Source organism: Populus nigra, chromosome 2, assembly GCF_951802175.1.
Source record: "Populus nigra chromosome 2, ddPopNigr1.1, whole genome shotgun sequence".
NCBI lineage: Eukaryota > Viridiplantae > Streptophyta > Magnoliopsida > Malpighiales > Salicaceae > Populus > Populus nigra.
This window is the reverse complement of record NC_084853.1, coordinates 8,631,884-8,641,883: the sequence shown is the minus strand read 5'-3', so window position 1 is coordinate 8,641,883 and position 10,000 is coordinate 8,631,884.

Here is a 10,000-nt window from a genome sequence, read left to right as displayed (position 1 = left end):
TATTCCTCCAGCAAAGCATTTATCCTTTCCGTTTGTCCATCAGTTTGCGGGTGATTGGCAGTCGAAAACTTCAGCCTTGTTCCCATCATGTTGAACAATGCTGTCCAGAATCTACCCGTGAATCTCACATCACGATCACTTACAATGTCTGAAGGTACTCCAAAGTATTTCACCACGTTGCGGTAGAATAATTCAGCGGCCACTTCGGCTGTACACACCGTCGGGGCAGCGACAAACACCGCATACTTAGTGAATCTGTCCACAACAACCATGATTGTGTTCATGCCATCCACCTTTGGAAAACCAACAACGAAATCCATTGAGACCGATACCCAAGGCCTTTCTGGAATCGGCAGCGGCTGTAACAAGCCTGCCTCACGCTGCCGTAACGTCTTGTCTTGTTGGCACACTAGACAAGTCCTGACATAAAGTTCTACATCTTCCTCCATCTTCGGCCAATAATAAGTCTGCGACAGGAGAGCAACCATCCTTTCTCTACCTGGATGTCCAGCCCACTGCGGATCATGAGTCTCCATCAATAAGTGTTTCCGCAGCTCTCCCTTTGGCACGAAGATTCGACCCCCCTTTGCATAGAGTAAGTCTTGTTCCAACCAATACCTCCGTATTGTCCCTTCTTGTACAAGCTCAACCAATTTCTTGTACGCTGCATCCTCCCCCGCAGCTTGACGAAGTCGACACAGCATGTCCGACTCCACCTGAACAATAGCAAGAACAGTAGCGATTACTTCGCGTCTGCTAAGTGCATCCGCAACCTGATTGTGGCTTCCTGGTTTGTGCTTCCATACAAAATCATATTCGGCCAAGAATTCCTGCCACCGAGCTTGTCGCTGCGACAATTTCTTCTGCGTCCAGAAGAATGTGTTGGCAACATTGTCAGTCTTGACAACAAATTTCGGCCCCAACAGATATACTCTCCATATGCCAAGGCAGTGCACTACTGCCGTCATTTCTTTCTCATGCGTCGAGTAATTCTGTTCCGCATCATTTAGCTTCCGACTCTCGAAAGCAACCGGATGTCCATCTTGCACCAGTACTCCACCAATAGCCCTATCCGAAGCATCCGTATGCACTTCAAATGGCTTCTCAAAATCAGGCAGCCCCAAGACTGGAGCTGACGCTACCGCTGTCTTCAGCTTCTCAAAAGCTTGCTGACAGTCAACCGTCCATTCCCATCTCCGACTCTTCTTGAGAAGATCCGAGAGAGGAGTTGTCTTCTTGCTATAACCCTCAATGAATCGTCTGTAGTAGTTTGCAAGCCCCAAAAATGATCTCAATTCCGGGACAGATTTTGGTGCTGTCCATTCAACAATGGCTTGAATCTTCCTTGGATCCATCTTCACTTGTCCTTCCCCAATCAAGTGGCCTAGGAACATAATTTCAGCTTTTGCAAACTCACACTTTTCTCTCTTTACATACAATTCATATTCTCTCAACCTACTTAGGACTTTAGAGAGATGAGTTACATGATCTTCAATGCCTCTACTATAGATTACAATGTCATCTAAGTAGACTACAACAAAATTGTCTAAGAAATCATATAACACGTCATTCATTAGATTACAAAATGTTGCTGGAGCATTTGTTAGGCCAAATGGCATAACTAGAAACTCATAGGAGCCATACCTTGTCACACAAGTAGTTTTATGCTCATCACCATCAGCAACCCGCACTTGCCAATACCCCGATCGCAAGTCCAATTTTGTAAAGATTGAGGCTCCACACAATCTGTCCATCAAATCCTGAATTAAAGGAACAGGATATTTGTTTTTGATTGTTACCTTGTTAAGTGCTCGGTAGTCCACACACATGCGAAGGCTTCCATCTGCCTTCTTTTGAAACAAAACCGGAGCACCATACGGAGCCTTGGAAGGCCGGACAAACCCTGAGTCAATCAGCTCTTCCAATTGTTTCCTCAATTCTGCCAATTCCCTTGGCGACATTCGATAAGGGGCTTGAGAAGGTGGCTTCGCCCCTGGCACCAGCTCAATTCGATGGTCAATGGCCCTCCTAGGCGGGAGTTTCTTGGGTAGCTGAGGCGGCATCACATCTTCGAATTGCTGCAGCACGCTAGCAATTTCTTTCGGCACCTCACCACAATGGTCTGCCTTCTCGTCAACTATTGTTGCCAGAAACACTTCCCCTCCTTTCCGCAATGCTTTATCAATAGCAATTGCCGAGACCAAGCTCTTCCCCTTTTTCTCCACATTCGCAGCTGCGACATTACAACATGGGACGAAACAAGGGCATCCCTCACTTGCAATCATCATTCCATTGAGATAAGGCATCAAGACAACCTTGGCTTTTCGTAAGAAATCTAGGCCAAGAATAATATCGTAATCGTCAAGATTTACGACCAGCACATCATGCTTACCTCTCCACTGATCCAGCGTTATCGGCACATCGTAAGACATCCCAGCAATCCTCTGTGCCTTTGAGTTTACTGCCTTCATGGATGTGTGGCTGTCACTCAGCCGCAGGCCAAGTTCTTTCACCAGCCGATCTGCCACAAACGTGTGCGTTGCACCTGAATCCAGCATAGCATTCACGTCTTTGCCATTTACCACAATCTTCACATACATTAGATTGTCCGTAGCCCCTGACTTCCCTTTCCGCAGTGCATCAATCCTTGCCAAGTCTCTATCGACAGGGCGGGATTCGGCAGCCCCATCCCCTGATTTAGCTACCAGGCAGTTTATCACACGCATAGGGTTGACGTGCGTAACTACCCCTTCCCCCTCATCGCTATCCCCAGCCCGAATAGCATTCAACTTCTCCCTCTTTGGACATTCCCTCGCAAAGTGAGGACCATCACAAATGAAGCAAGTAAAGTTCGGTTTAGTACTCTTACCTTGTGCACCCATAAACTTGGCCTTGCCCTTCTCCGCGGCAGTAGCCCTCGATGCACCCCCACCGAACTTCTTCCTCGTTCTTTCCTCCTTGTTTCTTCCTTTAGACTTGAAGGAGGTTGATGTATAGCCCTCTCTAGTAGTTGATTTAAAATCAATCAAGCTGTCCGCAGCAGCAATAGCGGAGGACAGATCCTTTACATTCTGTCGCCTTAGTTCCGCTTGCGCCCAAGTTTGCAATCCGGACATGAAGTTGAATAGCCTGTCCTCCTCGGACATATTCTCGATGTCGAGAATCAAAGAACTGAAAGACTTAACATAATCACGAACTGACCTGTCATGTTTGAGTCTTTTAAGTTCCTCCCGCGCAATCCACGACGTGTTGTTCGGAAGGAACTGCTCTTTCAGCTCTTGCTTGAGACAATCCCACGTCTCAATCTTTGGACGTCCAGCACTTAAGTCCTCTTTGGTTCTCGTTCGCCACCAAAGCTTCGCATCACCCGTGAGATACATCACGGTAAGATCCACTTGTTCAGCCGCGCCAATCTTCGCAACACTAAAGTATTGTTCCATATCCCACAAGAAATTCTCCAGCTCTTTGGAACTTCTTGCTCCACCAAAACACTTTGGTTCAGGCACTTTAGGTTTCGAATTACTTACCCCAATAGGAGCGTTTGTCACTGCCCTCTTTAGGATGGCAATCGTCTCTTCGGCAGCAGCCAATCGTTCACTCGATTCTGCCGCAAGAGAAATATACAGGCTCTCAGCCCTTTCAGCGCTTTCCATAGCTTCCTTCAAGCGATCCATAATAGAACGTTCTTCGTCTTCTTCATCCGACCCTATCAAAGTCTCAAGACGCGTCAACCGTTCCCGAATAGCTTCCATGACTTCTGCTGCACGTTGTTAGAATCAACCGTGCTCTGATACCAATTGTCACGGGGTTAAATTTTTCGCAACGAAATTCAACCCAATGCGGCAGTCTAGTCCCGACTAGACTCAGCCTTGCCTCACTCTTTTCGCTCGTGTTTCCCTACGACTACGTGTTTCGCTCACCCAAAGAGGTTCTCACAATAGCTTCGTCGCAAACAAGGAAACCAACACAAGCAAGCACAACAAGATTACAAGAATCCCTCTCAACCTTTATTTATCTCATCAACAAAGGAATACACAAAAGAGTGTGTGTGCTATGCACAAAATCGCATGCTACCACAACAGAGGCTTGGCAAGCCTATTTATAGACATACATGAGCTGCAGGCTCCCCCCCATTATCCCCCATTTTCGGGACCTAGTGGAGCACTTCCTCCATCCCATGATCCCATGTTTTCAGGACATGGTGGAGCACTACCTCTTACCCATGATCCCATGTTTCCAGGACTTAGTGGCATGGAGAACACCCCAGTTATGCTCCCACGTTTTGCCTCCCATGAAGCTGCCACTTCCCCCATTTCCTGGCTGTCTACTTGGCAGTCCCAACTGCCTGTTCTGCTGACTTAGAAGGTCCAGTATCTAAGCCCCCACATCCATGCCAAGTCGTAGCTCAAAGACTCGCATAGATCATTGCACGCTGCTTGCCGAATTCGTTTCTGCCTATGCAAGGCTGCCGCTGTCCATCGCTGCCGAATTCTAGGCAGTGTGCCTTCGTTGGCGCGTCCCCGCGCCTAGAGCCCTAACAGTAGGCCTCTATCCTACCATCGAAAGTTGATAGGGCAGAAATTTGAATGATGCGTCGCCAGCACGAAGGCCGTGCGATCCGTCGAGTTATCATGAATCATCAGAGCAACGGGCAGAGCCCGCGTCGACCTTTTATCTAATAAATGCGTCCCTTCCAGAAGTCGGGGTTTGTTGCACGTATTAGCTCTAGAATTACTACGGTTATCCGAGTAGCAAATACCATCAAACAAACTATAACTGATTTAATGAGCCATTCGCAGTTTCACAGTCTGAATTAGTTCATACTTACACATGCATGGCTTAATCTTTGAGACAAGCATATGACTACTGGCAGGATCAACCAGGTAGCATTCCTTGGCGACACCACGACCCGCACGATCCCCGACGCCGATGAGACGAGGGGGGACGAGACGGGCGAGGAAGTCGTTCTTATCGGGCACGAGCGGCTCGAAATGGGCGGTCGCAGGGGCGGAGGCCCCCGCGCCGGCATCGCATTCTGCATCCGAAAGCACGAGCGATCGCGCGCGGGCCAGTTCGGCGGGAGTCCGCTCGACTGGAACACGGGCGCCACTGCTAGGCTCGCCCCGCGCCCCCGAGGAGGCGCGCGGCGGGGAGAGGGACAGCTTCACATTCGAGTTCCACCGAAGTGGGTACGCAGCACAGGAACCCCGCCTCGCCGCAAGGCACCCAGGGGGCCTTGGGCCGAGAGTGATGGGGGCAGCAGGCCGACAGTTCGGTGCACCAGCACGGAGCCTGCCGACACGGACAGCCCGATTACCGCTCATGCGACTCTGCGTACACGCGACAACAATCCCGACGAGCGAACCACGGCCACGAGAGCAAGTGGAAACACCCGAGCGAGATCGTGCCCGCACCGCTGGACGCGAAGTATCTCGAAGGGACAAGCAACAAGCCGGACGCGAAGGATCTCGAAGGGACAAGCGACAGGCCACGGGGGGAAACGACAGGGACAATCATGCGGGGGGCTGTCTGCCCCGGCTCGCAAGACGGAGGCCAGGCCTCGGCAGCGGGCACGTCACGCCACGAGATCGGGGATTGCGAGGAGAGCCAACGCATGGGCGCGCGCACGACAATTTAATGCCACGCCCACGCCAGCGTAGAGCTCTCCTCGCAATCCCCAAGCTCGGCGGTCCGCACCAGCCGCGTCGGCCAGGCCTCCATCTTGCGAGCACGGGCAGCTGCCACCGCAGCCGGAGGCGAAGGATCTCGAAGGGACAAGGGACAGGCCGCGGGGGGGAACGACAGGGACAATCATGCGGGGGGCTGTCAGCCCCGGCTCGCAAGACGGAGGCCAGGCCTCGGCAGCGGGCACGTCACGCCACGAGGTCGGGGATTGCGAGGAGAGCCAACGCATGGGCGCGCGCACGGCAATTTAATGCCACGCCCACGCCAGCGTAGAGCTCTCCTCGCAATCCCCAAGCTCGGCGGTCCGCACCAGCCACGTCGGCCAGGCCTCCGACTTGCGAGCAGGGGCAGCGGCCACCGCCGCCGTGACGTCGCGGCAAGCAGACAGCCGCGCAGCAGCTGCCAGCACCTTGGCACAAGCACGGCAAATGAATGCCACGCCCACGCCGCGGATAAGCAGCCCCAACGCGCCCGACGGCTTGGAGCGGGTCCCGAAGACGGTGGCCGGAATCGGGTCGTCGCCGGCCGGAAAACGGGTCATCGATGCCGGCAATACTTCGGGCCATGAGGCCCCCCACCTTAGTCCGAGTTTAGCAACAGCCCACATATCCCCCGCGGCAGGCCTATGGGCGCCAGGCCAGCGCGCCCCATGGCCAGTCAGGGGGCACCCCCCTAAAGAGCAATAAGTGTCATTGAAGCTCTGGCAGGGGGAGACACTACTAGGTCCCAGCTGTCACCCCCCCTCTAAAAAATTCATTTCTTGGTATTTTGAGCTGAAATTTTGCACAGAGGTTGGCAAAAATCCAATCCAACTTTATTAATTTTTCCAGAATTTTTCGAGGTCGGGAAGTATTTTTTTTTATTTTCCTACCATTAAAAATCGAGGAAATCGGAAAAAATAGGAACCGGCCCGGAATGACCCCAAATTCAGTGGGCAGCCTCATAAAAATATGGCTGATTTTACTGGATTGATTTCATGTGGAAAGCACGACGTTTTGTTGTAGGAATGCGGGAACCCCGGCGGCTCGCCTGCCGCGGCCAGCGACGTCGGGCTGGCCCAAGCAGCGCCTAGCCTCTCCCACGCGGGGGGCAGGCCAGAACGCGGGGGGCCAGGGCCCGAAGGCAGCCCCCCCGCGGGCGAGAGAGCAAGCCAGCAGGGGCTGTCGCCTGCCACGGCCAGCGACGTCGGGCTGGCCCCTGCAGCGCCTAGCCTCTCCCACGCGGGGGGCAGGCCAGAACGCGGGGGGCCAGGGCCCGAAGGCAGCCCCCCCGCGGGCGAGAGAGCAAGCCAGCAGGGGCTGTCGCCTGCCGCGGCCAGCGACGTCGGGCTGGCCCCTGCAGCGCCTAGCCTCTCCCCCGCAGGGGGCAGGCCAGAACGCGGGGGGCCAGGGCCCGAAGGCAGCCCCCCCGCGGGCGAGAGAGCAAGCCAGCAGGGGCTGTCGCCTGCCGCGGCCAGCGACGTCGGGCTGGCCCCTGCAGCGCCTAGCCTCTCCCCCGCAGGGGGCAGGCCAGAACGCGGGGGGCCAGGGCCCGAAGGCAGCCCCCCCGCGGGCGAGAGAGCAAGCCAGCAGGGGCTGTCCGCGCGTCGCGCGGCGCGGCATGGCTGCGGGGGCCGCGCGCGCGCGCCCAAGCGCCCAAGGGCCCCCAAGGGCCCCAGGCCCTCAGGCCCCAGCGCCCCAGCGCCCAGCGCGGGCGGGCGCGCGCGCGCGTGTGGTCTTTGAGGGGCGCCGGCCTGGTGGCTCCCTAAAGAGCAATAAGTGTCATTGCAGCTCTGGCAGGGGGAGACACTACTAGGTCCCAGCTGTCACCCCCCCTCTAAAAAATTCATTTCTTGGTATTTTGAGCTGAAATTTTGCAGAGAGGTTGGCAAAAATCCAATCCACCTTCATTAATTTTCCCAGAATTTTTCGAGGTCGGGAAGTATTTGTTTTAATTTTCCTACCATTAGAAATCGAGTAAATCCGCAAAACTAGGAACCGGCCCGGAATGACCCCAAATTCAGTGGGCAGCCTCATAAAAATATGGCTGATTTTACTGGATTGGTTTCATGTGGAAAGCACGACGTTTTCTTGTAGGAATGCGGGAACCCCGGCAGCTCGCCTGCCGCGGCCAGCGACGTCGGGGACGCTGGCCTGCGCTGTCGAGCCCGCGAGGGCTGTCTCCGCGGCAGGCCCCCCCTGAACGGGGCACGACAGGCCACCGCGCTGGCTCGTCCAGCGTCGACAGTCCCTCGTCCAGGTTTCAGATCGCGCCAAGTCGAACCCATGACCTGCTCAAGCCATCGTGCGCTGCCGAATTCGCATCTGCGTGTAGGCTGCCATTCCACGCGGCAGCCCCTGTTTTCGTCAGCGTGCCCCCCTGACGAATTTTCCTGCCTGGCCCAGTCCAGCGTCCAGCCCCTGTTCGTCGAAAAATCTGCGCTGCTGATTTTCCACGACGAGCCTACTTTCGTCAGCGTGCCCCCCTGACGAATTTTCCTGCCTGGCCCGGCCAGTCCAGCCCCTGTTCGTCGAAAAATCTGCGCTGCCGATTTTCCACGCGGCAGCCCCTGTTTTCGTCAGCGTGCCCCCCTGACGAATTTTCCTGCCTGGCCCGGCCAGTCCAGCCCCTGTTCGTCGAAAAATCTGCGCTGCCGATTTTCCACGCGGCAGCCCCTCTTTTCGTCAGCGTGCCCCCCTGACGAATTTTCCTGCCTGGCCCGGCCGGTCCAGCATCCAGCCCCTGTTCGTCGAAAAATCTGCGCTGCCGATTTTCCACGCGGCAGCCCCTCTTTTCGTCAGCGTGCCCCCCTGACGAATTTTCCTGCCTGGCCCGGCCGGTCCAGCATCCAGCCCCTGTTCGTCGAAAAATCTGCGCTGCCGATTTTCCACGCGGCAGCCCCTGTTTTCCTCAGCGTGCCCCCCTGACGAATGTTCGTCGAAAAATCTGCGCTGCCGATTTTCCACGCGGCAGCCCCTGTTTTCCTCAGCGTGCCCCCCTGACGAATGTTCGTCGAAAAATCTGCGCTGCCGATTTTCCACGCGGCAGCCCCTCTTTTCGTCAGCGTGCCCCCCTGACGAATTTTCCTGCCTGGCCCGGCCGGTCCAGCATCCAGCCCCTGTTCGTCGAAAAATCTGCGCTGCCGATTTTCCACGCGGCAGCCCCTCTTTTCGTCAGCGTGCCCCCCTGACGAATGTTCGTCGAAAAATCTGCGCTGCCGATTTTCCACGCGGCAGCCCCTCTTTTCGTCAGCGTGCCCCCCTGACGAATTTTCCTGCCTGGCCCGGCCGGTCCAGCATCCAGCCCCTGTTCGTCGAAAAATCTGCGCTGCCGATTTTCACCGACGAGCCTACTTTCGTCAGCGTGTCCCCTTGACGAATTTCCCTGCCTGGCCTGGACAGTCCATCTTCCAGCCCATGTTCATCGAAAAATCTGCGCTGCCGATTTCCCCGACGAACCTGCAGCTGCACAAATCTGCGCTGCCGATTTCCCCCCCTGTCGGCATGGCTGCCGCTGCCCCGATGTCCAGACCAACAGTCTTTTTTGTCGACTTTGCCGATTTTGTCCGCGCTGCCGATTCCAACACTACCCCCTGCATCCAAACCAGCATTGTTTCGTCAGCTCTTCCCCTGACGATTTTAGCCCTGTAACAAACAGTAGGCCTCCAATCCCGCCAACGGGAGCCAAGTTGATAGGGAAGAGAATTGAATGACGCGCCTGGTCCTCGCACCCCGCCACCCGAGGGGCCTTTTTCCCGGCAGCCTCTGAAAAACTCTAGCTTTCACGGTCCTCGCCGCCCCTCACCACCATGGCAGGCCTCTAATCCCACCCATCAGCAGTTGTAGCCGATAGGGCAGTGATTTGAATGACGCGTCGCGGGCCGCCGGGTCATCTCACCCGGCCATTAATTGGAGCGTTTTTGGCTGGCCGAGGATGGGGGGATGGATCTCTTCTTCCGAAAAAGCAAACAGTACATCGGGAGTTATGTTGACGGGGCATGGAATTGAATGACCCGTCGCGGGCCGCCGGGTCATCTCACCCGGCCATCCCGGGGAGCGTTTTTCCCGGCAGCATCGGGGAAACTCTTGCTTTCACTGCCCGCTGCCCAAGTCCCCACTCGCATCGGCCCCCCGCGCCAACAAGCCAACGCTGCCGAATCGGCAGACACTGCTGCCGAGTCTGCCGACACTGCCCCGCGGGCTGCCACTGCCCCAGTGTCTAAACCAGCGGTCTTTCTCATCGAGCCTTGGACTATCCAGTCCGTCCTGACTCATCGCCAGCACCTGCTGCCGATTCTGCCGACTTTGCCGATTTTCTCGGCGCTGCCGATTCCAAC